Raw genomic sequence first — 9513 nt, 5'->3', positions numbered from 1 at the left:
TGCCCGGGCTGGGGAGGCAGAAGGGGGCGAATCCAGACAAGGGAGGGGAATTGCCACTTACCCTGGTTTGCCGCTTGGGAGGAAGCTGCAGACAGGGAGGGCTGCGTCCCCTAGCGATGGTTTTATACCCGGCCAGCGGGGAGGGGGAGCGGGCAGCTGGCCCTGGGGGGCAGAGCTCACCGTTCCAGTAGTTCAGCAGAGCGGTGTAGTGTTTCCCATTCCAGTCGGACAAACGCCGCCCACGTCCCAACCCGCCCCCCCTTCTTCAGTCAACATCCGAAGTTTAGAGCAAGTCACTGCCCACCCCAGCGAGCGATCCGTAATATTGTCCTGGCCAGGCGGTATCTAGGGATCTAAACGCACACCCCTTGCCAGAGACAGAGAGAAGGACAGACAGACAGCGGTGTCTGGTGGATCAGGGCTAAGGCCGGCAGAGGTGAGGGAAACGGGAGGATGGGAGCGAGTTAACTCCAGGGACTCCTGGCAAACGCAGGGGAAGGGCTAGTGCCAGGAAACTCTGCTTCACTTTGTGATGCAGGGGGATGTGCTTGCAGCAAGGATAAAAGGCAACCAGTGTTTCCCTGTGACAAACCCCCTCCCCTGGTAGCTGACTATCCCTAGCAGGAGCCCAGATGGACAGATTTCATGCAGACCATTCTTGCTTTTGCTTCTCTTTTTTTGCCAATGACAGGCCTGGCCCAAATCACTGGATTCAGTTTCCCTAGGTTCTTGTCCTGGCTCCCTGCCATCTAGTCCCCAAAACCTCTGGGTTGTTCAAAAGATCCCAGCTCTGAGTCTGCATCGGCCTCTCTCGCATTTCACCTGCCTCCCAGGGCCAGAAGGTGACTAGTTAGTTTCACCTGGGCCTCACTCAGTCAGTTACACTCGCTGGCTCTTGCCAGGTGCTGCCAGGTGCCACCATCAGCTGCAAACCCAGCAGGGGGCAGAAATTCAGACCCCAAACCTGAGAGAGTTTTGATTGAACTGGGTTTTGACTCCGTGAAATCACCTCTGTTAATATTAGGCTTTGAAAAATTCATTAGCCTGAGTTAATTTGGGGGTTCAAATTACGCAAGCATTTCCCTTTGATCGTCAGTTATTTATGAGGAGTATCGGCTTGAACGCATTCCCTTCCAGCTCAGGAATAAGGCGCTCTCCCTAACGTGGGGCTTTGCCCCGTTCCAGACGCTGTTCCCAGTGGCGAAGGGAGCCCTGGCGGGAAACGGCCAAAGGACTGGTCTGACTGAACAACAGTGTTCCTCTTGTTGGCCTCCAAGTGCTTGAGGGGGAAAAAATCACTAAACCCTGAAATTCAAAACTGGCAGCCCGGCTGGTGCCCCAGACACCCGGCAAGAAGATGAGCCACACTGAGGCATGCCCGGAAGAAAGAGAAGAGCCCAGCTGTGCACTAGACTGGGAGGGTGTTTCCCAGTGTTTAATTTGTGCCAGGGCTTGTCAGGGCTGAGCCCTGGTCAACCTCTGGGCCTGGCAGTTCGGAGCCCCGGCATCTCCCGGCCTGGCAGTTCAGAGCCCCGGCATCTCCCGGCCTGGCAGTTCAGAGCCCCGGCACCGCTGGGCTTGCTGCATCACTGATGAACGTAAACTATTGCTTGAGCCCCAGCCCCTCTTTCATTACAAATTAAGCCCTGGCGTTGCCGCATCAGAGTGACAGATCCCAGGGTTAGGCCGGCACTGAGAGCTATTTCTGGAGGGCAGGGACTGCTCCGCCCTGAGACTGACTCCAGAGCATGTGCCCAATCCTGGCCCCTGGGGCTAAGGTGCATAATGACCATCCTCTTTGTGAGGGCCGCGGCTCGAAGCCCGGTGCCGCAGAGTGGAAGCCGGACACAGCACGTGCGGCTCGGGCTCAGCAAATAGTCAGTGTGGGTGCAGGCCGGAAAAATCAGGGGGAAACTTTCTCAAGTCAAAATTGACCCAAATTCACCCATTGTGTCACTCGCCCCGAATCTGCATTTTTCAGTGATAAAAATTTCAGTGCACAAAAATTTTGCCCAGCTACAACCATACGCACGAGCCGCCACAGTGTGAGCTAAAGGACTGAGCACCCCCGGGTGGGCTCATCTGTGGGGAAGGCCTGATACTCTTCTCTGGGTGTCATATGTGCCCCGTGCGCGTGAGCCTCACATTCAGTGGAGCTGGGAGCCTCGTAGCTTCCCACCCTGGGGAAAAGGTTACCCGGCTGCTAGACCTTGACCCGAGGGAGCTGCTGTCTCATGGCGCGAGACGGGAACGTGGGGCCTGTTGTCCAGCTAGTCCATCCTGTTTGAACTTCTCCGGACTGCCCTGACCCAGCGGCCTCGCCCCACCCGGCAGCCAACTCCCTTAGTTAGAGGGGGTGGAGTCCCTGGCCACTAGCAAATATTCACTGCGCCCTGGGGCCTCCGAATCCCCCAGGGCCCAGCCAGAGGGGAAAGGCCAGGAGGCTGCATCTGAAAGCAGGCTGGCAAAAGGCCGAGGCTGTTTGCTGATCTTATGGAGATGCCATCCCCATAGCCTCTGCTCTGGGCTGGCCATGGGTGCTCTGGCTCCTGCCAGGTGACCTGGGTCACTTTGGCTGGGATTTGCTGGAGCAATGAGGAATTTGTAGCCAGAGATCCCAAGACTGGGCCGTTCCGGAGCTCCCACCTGCTGAGCGGCCGGCTCCAGCCATGGAGGGAAGGGTGGCAAGTGCCCATTCGGGTGGTGACAGCGCGTCTCAGCTGGGAGGGCCCCAGCGAGTGCCAGGCCAGGGGTGACCCCAGGCCAGAAAGAGACATGGGGCAGCAGGCGTGACAAGGACCCGGGGGTGGGGAAGGAAGGGCAGGGACTCAGCCCTGCAGAGATCCTGGGCTGCCCCATTGGAACACGTCCCCATTGAAGGCAGCGCCCTGGGCTGGGTTGTGATGCCAGTTACCCCAGGGTAAAGCGGGAATCCTCCGGGTTAAGTCATTTGGAGCAGAATCCAGCCCGTGGGAGGAGGCGGCGTGGGAGGGGTCACAGCTGGGTGCAGAGCTTGGGGCGTGTGGGCGGCGAAGGGAGGTGGCTGGGGGAGCTGCCTCTCAGCCTGAGATCTGCAGGGATGGGGCGGCCCGCGGCGGCTGCTGGGGTACGTTAGTGGGGGGCTATTTGCTCGGACACTCCCCGTGTTGCTGGGCCCCAGCAGAGAGCCACAACCTGGGCCAACTGGGGGAGGGGTGCGGCCCCAAGTCAACCCAGACTCCAACCACGGGAAATTTTCCAGCATTTGTCATCAAGAAATGGAGCAACCGGCCCCTCCTTGCCCTGGTGCACACACCCAAGCGCTCGTACCTTCCCGCCCACCCAAGCGTGGCGCTGGGGAAAGGTTCCCCGGCACCTTGCAACACAGCCCATGGCAGCCTGCAGGGGGCGCCACACTGGTGGCAAGGCGGGGTGGCCCTGGATCCCCCACTGCCTCGGGTGGGATCCTCCACTGGGGTCGATCCGTGTTGCTCCGGTGAAGCCAAGAGAGCTGCAGCGACTGCCGGGAGCTGGCGCTGCGTAGCGTGAATGTGAAATGCCCCCGGATCCGAACGCTCCTCTCGCTCGCTCCCGCGTGGCACAGGGGGAAAGGGCCAGCATCGCATGAAGGGCCACGGAGAATCGGGCCCCCTGATCCAGGCAGTCAGGCTTCGTAGCTTTCCCCCCAGTCCCCGTACCCCTGGCCATGGCTACTGTGAAATCCTGCCAGTCGCCAGCAAGGGGCTGTGTGGTCAGGTAGCTAAGGACCCTGTACTCGGTCTCAGGAAGGGGGGTCCATACTGGGCCGGTCTCTGTTTCTTTGGGTGTCAGGACCCCACCTCTAAAACAGGGACCATAAACCAGCCTTTGCCTGCTTAGATTCTTCAGGGCAGGGCCGGTCTCTTGCTCTCTGTATGTGCAGTACTCAGGACAAGGGGGCCTGGCCGTGGCTGGGAGCTCCCAGTGCCAGGGCTTCGTGATACTCAGTGACGGGGCAGCCACTGAAATCCTGAGCCGTGCTCTGATCCCGCACTCCTTGGCAGGGATCAGGCCTCGCTTTCTCACCGAGCCGGGACACACTCAGCTTCTTCATGAGACTAGGGAAACCCAGACACGCACACGCCTAGTTCTGTGTCCCACACAGAAACCTCGCACACGCACACAAACACTGGCTCATCTGGATGCTGGACCCGCAGTCGAGTTTGGCCAGTTGGTCCCCATTCCAAGCAGCCAGTGACATCGGCGCTGGATACGAGACAACGGCATGATCAAGGGGTGATCAGCCACGGGAGAGCTGGCAGTTCCTGACGAAACCCCTGGCGTGAGTCAGAGTCACACGGGACTGGACCGGGTTGTCAGATGAGTGACACCCTGATTCCAGGGCTCACCCCCCGTGAGTAATGCCATCACCCTGTTGGAATGGATGGACAGCACCCCGGGACCTGACCTAGGGGAAGCTGTGAGCTGTCAGGGAGGGAAGTGACACCATCCAGAAAGGACGCAGCCTAACACCAGGTTAATCTTCACCCCGGGAGGGTCGTGACTGAACCTCCAGGGAGGCTGGGGACATTAGAAGATCCGGGATTTCCCCTCTCCCCAGGGAATCCCCAGGGCGGGGCCAGGAGAGCTGGGCCATGTGCTGTCTCTGAGCTTGGCACAAATTCCCTGTGGCCATGGGGACGGATGGCTTGGGCCCGGGGGAGGGTGATGGGCCATGGGGAGTAGCTGTCCTTTGAGACACCTGCCGTCCCCTACCCCGCACCAGCCGCCCTGTCAGCCCCTGTGTGACGCAGTTAATGTCTCAACCTTCTTCTTCCCTGTCTCCCCTCATTTGGCCGTGGACACCTGGGCCCAGTTCTCAGGAACACCATTCCACCATCGGGGCAGGGAAAGAGCTGGGGGAATATAAGCCACCTTTAGCATGTGCTGTGTCCTGTCATGAAAATGTGCAATCAGCCGTACTGGGTCAGACCAATGGCCCATCCAGCCCGGAGTCCTGTCTCTGACAGGACCGGTGCCAGGTGCTTCACAGGGAAGGAACAGAACAGGCGATTCTTGAGTGATCCGTCCCCTGGCTGTCGTCCAGTCCCAGCTTCTGGCAGTCAGAGGTTTAGGGACACCCAGAGCAGGCAGTTGTACCCCGGACCATCTTGGCTAATAGCCGTTGATAGACCTATGCTCCATGAACTTATCTCATTCTTTTGGCCTTCACAACATCCCCTGGCAATGAGTTCCACAGGTTGACTGGGCATCTACACAGCCACAGTCACGCGAGCTGGGGTCAGGAGCTGGCTGCCGTGGGCTGGGCAGCCCCTCCCCCTTTGCCTGCATGACTAGGGAGAAGGCTGTAGGGGGCGATGTCCCTAGGACCCCACCCAGGACTTCATCCTGCACTTTTCCGATCCAGTGGGGCTGAGGGCACAGCCTTATTCCCCCAGCCCCGTCCGTCCCGTCTTCATCTCCCTTTCCTCGCTAACCCCTGGGCAGCGATGGGAGGAAGCACCCAGACAAAGGCTGTGAGCCAGGGCCCAGCACAAGGCAGGGCCTGCCTCCTACCAGCGCTCGGGGGGGCAATGGGGATTCCCAAGAGCGGGGTCTCAGTGCCAGGTGGAGGGAGCTTGGTTTAACATACTCTGGGGCAGGCAAGCCGGATGCTGGATGGGGAGGACACTAGGGGGCAGCAAATTGGACCAGGCTGTCCCACTACCAAAGCTGGTTTCTTAGGGGCTAGGAGGTCCAGGGGAGGGCTCGAAGCAGGGGCCCTGGGGCAGGAGAAGGGCGCTGAGGTTGCAGAGAGGTAGAGATCCCAGGCCTGACGCAGAAGCACAATACCAGTCCAGCAGCCGGAGGGACGTGTACAGAGCGAGCGGCTTTGGCAGGAACGTGGCTGCCAGCAGGTGGGCATCCAGTGGGATGAGGCAGTGACCGGGTCGTCTCCGATCATGCTCCAATGGACAAACGCCCACAGCATTGGGCCCATCAGCAGCCTGACAGGGCCACACAGACTGGTCCAGGGGGTCCTGCCGAGGCAGGGCTGAGGCCTGAGGGGTGCTCCTGTTGCCATTGGCTGCCCTGGGCATGCCCCAAGTCGTCCATGCACCCAGCACAGCTGTCGGACCCCCAAGAGGAGGGGCAGCATGGTTAATGGATTGCACACAGGGGTGGGCATCACAGATTCCTGGGATCCTTGCCCACCACGCAGTTTGGCCCTGGGGGAAGCCCTTCTGTGCCTCGGTTTCCCTAGCCGTAACATGGGGCTGAGTTCTAAAGCTGTCAGGAGGGCTAGCGAGGGGATGTTTGCAGAGGGATTTTGGCAGGAAAGGAGCTAAGTAAATCATATTATTATTTCCTCCCATCTGCCCTGGAGTCACACACGGAGACGCAACCCCTGCCCAGCGTTTGGGGTCTGTGGCTTGTGGGGATAAATAAAGCGGCTTTGTATCGTTTTGCTTCCCTCAGCCATGAATCCAGGGTCTGTTAGAGCCCAGCAGGACTCTGAGGAAAGGGCTGGGCTGGGTTTTCTAAATACACAAATAGGCTGTTTATTTTCCAGCAGGTCGAATGTGAACTCAAGTTCCCAAAAGCCACAAAGGATTCAGCCTCTCATGACCCTCTGCATCCTTGGGGAATGAGCCGGCCATCCCGGGGCGTTATCGGTTCTGGGTCAGCTTCTCCAAGCCTCCCAGGTTTAAAACCAGAGCAAGTGACATCTTGCCTTCCTGGCCCAATCGGCCAAGCCCAGTGCTATGTGACTGCCAAACAGCTGCCGTGTTCCGCCCCAGAGGGGGCTGCACTGCAGTGGTGGGGCCATATGCTGCAAAGCACTTTGGGACCCTTTCTGGATGAAAGGAGTCTAATAAGGATCAAGGTATTTTCCTTCTCTCCCCGGCCCCTTGCCCTAGTTCCTCCACTGCCCTGCAGGCTCCCGGCATCGGCTGAGCACTTCTGGGGCAGTTTAGCTTCTTTAGGCCAAAAGAAAACAAAAAGGAGACAAATAAACCTAGCGCAAAGGCACAGTGTGTTCACAGCACTGCCCTCCCCCTCCGAACCTGGAGGAGGGGCCCAGACAGACAGCTCCTCAGCCAGGGTACTTGGGCAAAGCTCGGCTGGTGTGCACCAGGTGAGGATCAGTCCCAATGTCACCCAAGGACTGTGCATTCAGGCCTCTGACACAATCCTTCAGCACGAGCGTAGGGCAATGTTTGGGGCCCCGGCCTCCAGCGCCTGCACCTTGACTCATCGTGTCCACGAGTGGGTGAAAAACGCTCCCCAGCTGAGCTGCGTTTTACAGCCACTTCGCACGGGCGGGCACGATTGTGCAAGGTGCAAGGGGGCAATGGTGAATCGGGCCTTTAGTGCCAGGTCGCTGGCTGGACTGACCATCCCCAAAGGACTGAGGCTGCTAGAAGTGGGGGCTAGCCCTGAAATTTCTCCTCTCCAAACCCCAGAGCGGCAAAACCTCCTTGTGGTTCAGGGTATGCATGCAGCCACCCCACTACGGATCCTGCTGCATAACAGCAGCGGCTGCTCCCCACACTGATCGGGGAGCCAGCCAAGCTCACCCAGCCCGGGCATGGCAACAGGAGCGACTGGTTTATCTGGGTCAGTGCGTAGCAAGGCAGAGGCTAAAACCTGTTCCGAGATACCGTAACCTGCTTGGCACGTCAGGCTGAGCTCCCCCGGGAGCTCACACTTATAATTGCTTCTCCCAGTGATCTGCCAGTGTGGGCATGTCAGGGATGGAGTTTCTGCAGCAGTTTTGCCAGGCTGATATGCCAGGGCGCTGCACCCTTGGGAGGAACTTTAGACAACAGCTCCTGATGGGCTGGATCCCGTGGGACAGGCCAGGAAGCCAGGAGACCCAGCACAGGGGCGTGTTTGTTCAAGGTTAGATTCTGAGCTCAGTTTTCCTGGTGTAAAGCCAGAGACATTCCACTGGAACTCAGTGGGGTGAGTCAGGATTTACACCCGGATCAGAATCCAGCCTGAAAGGTTGAACATTTTAGGCAGAGATTTTTCAAATGTGCCTAAGGGGTTTGGGGGCTAAAATGCTTGGGAATCAGGAGACGTCCGAGGGCCTTGGGCGGCTCTGTGACTCTCAGCCCTGCTCCCCGCTCGGAGAGGGAGGATGGTCTAGGAGTTCAGGAACTATCGTCAGACTTGCGCTAAAACCAAGGCTCAAGTCCCTGTGTGCCACTGAATTCCTGCATGAACTTGGTCCACTCACTTACCTAAGAAAGTATTTAGCTTAGTCTGGTAAAAATTATGCTGTGGTTCTAGGCACTGACCCAAAACCCAGTGCACACAAGGGGGTGGGGCAGGCCATGGGGGGCTTTTGGTGGGCATCAGATCTGGCCCCTTGTGTCTCTGCAGTTAAGCCCATTTCTGTGTGTGTTGTGATAGGGTCCCCCTTGCCAGGCACTGACCAGTCTGCATACAGGGAATTTCGCCCCTCCAATGCCAGGGCATAGGTCCTCTCCCATTCTTCCCCAGCTCCATCCAGCTGCTAAAGGCCGGGACCGCTGTGAACTCGCTGCATCAGAGACAGGTGTGGGGTAAGCCCAGGACGTGGAAGCAAGAACCTCCTAAATTCTAATCCTCACCTGGAAATCCTCCATGGCCGAGGGCGAGTCATTTGACCAGCTAGTGCCTCGGTTTCCCCATCTGTAAAATAATAATAACAGGACGGAACTTTAATTAGTTGGCATCTGGCAGTTCAAACCACTGTGTTACAATAATCCTCTGCCCCATCAGGTGAAAGGGTTCAGACAAACAGTACATACTATCACTGTCAAGGGAGGGGGGAACAGGCACAGAGAGAGGACGTGACGCGTCCTACGTCACACAAGGAGTCTGTGGCAGAGCTGGCATTAGAACCCAGAGCTCCCAGCACTCCTTCCCAGGATCAGGAAGGGAACCCAGGAGTCCTGGCTCCCAGTCCTGCGCTTTAACTGCTGGACCTGCCCCCTCTCTGCTTTACTGCTCTAAGCCGAGCCTTCCAGCCATTCCAGCTTGGGTGCATTAACCACTGAGCGGGTAACAGCCTTCATAGGGTAACGCCTGAGTGTCCACCCCCAGCACCCAGCCGGCCGCCAGACACCCCACACCGGGCCTGGGCTCTCCCCTCCTGCATCCTGCCCCCCAGGGCCAGACAGTCGTAACTCTGAGGTTCAGAGGTTCTGGGAGGGTTCCAGTCTCTGGCACCAGCTGGGCCCTGCCAGGGTATTTCCTCCTGCGGTTCCCGGCCTAGCAAAGACGTCAATGCCCCGTATCTGGTTCCCTTTCCAGGGCCGGATTCTCAGCTGCATTAGTCCCGCGAGCCAGGGAGCCGGGCAGTCTGGGCCTGAGACATCAGCAGGGCTGGGGGCATTGGGGTGCTGGGCTGGGGGGGCCCAAGAGAGAGATTCTCCTACATGGGGCTGCCCCTGGAACTCCAAGCTCCTGGGCTGCCTCCAGCCCTGCACCATGCATTGGAGCCGGGCGCCAGGCCGGGAGCGGGACACAGAGCGAGAGTTTTCTATCACGAAACAGAAA

The sequence above is a fragment of the Eretmochelys imbricata genome, chromosome 24 (assembly GCF_965152235.1).
Source record: "Eretmochelys imbricata isolate rEreImb1 chromosome 24, rEreImb1.hap1, whole genome shotgun sequence".
In the NCBI taxonomy this organism is placed as follows: Eukaryota; Metazoa; Chordata; order Testudines; family Cheloniidae; genus Eretmochelys; species Eretmochelys imbricata.
This window is presented reverse-complemented; position numbering follows the sequence as displayed.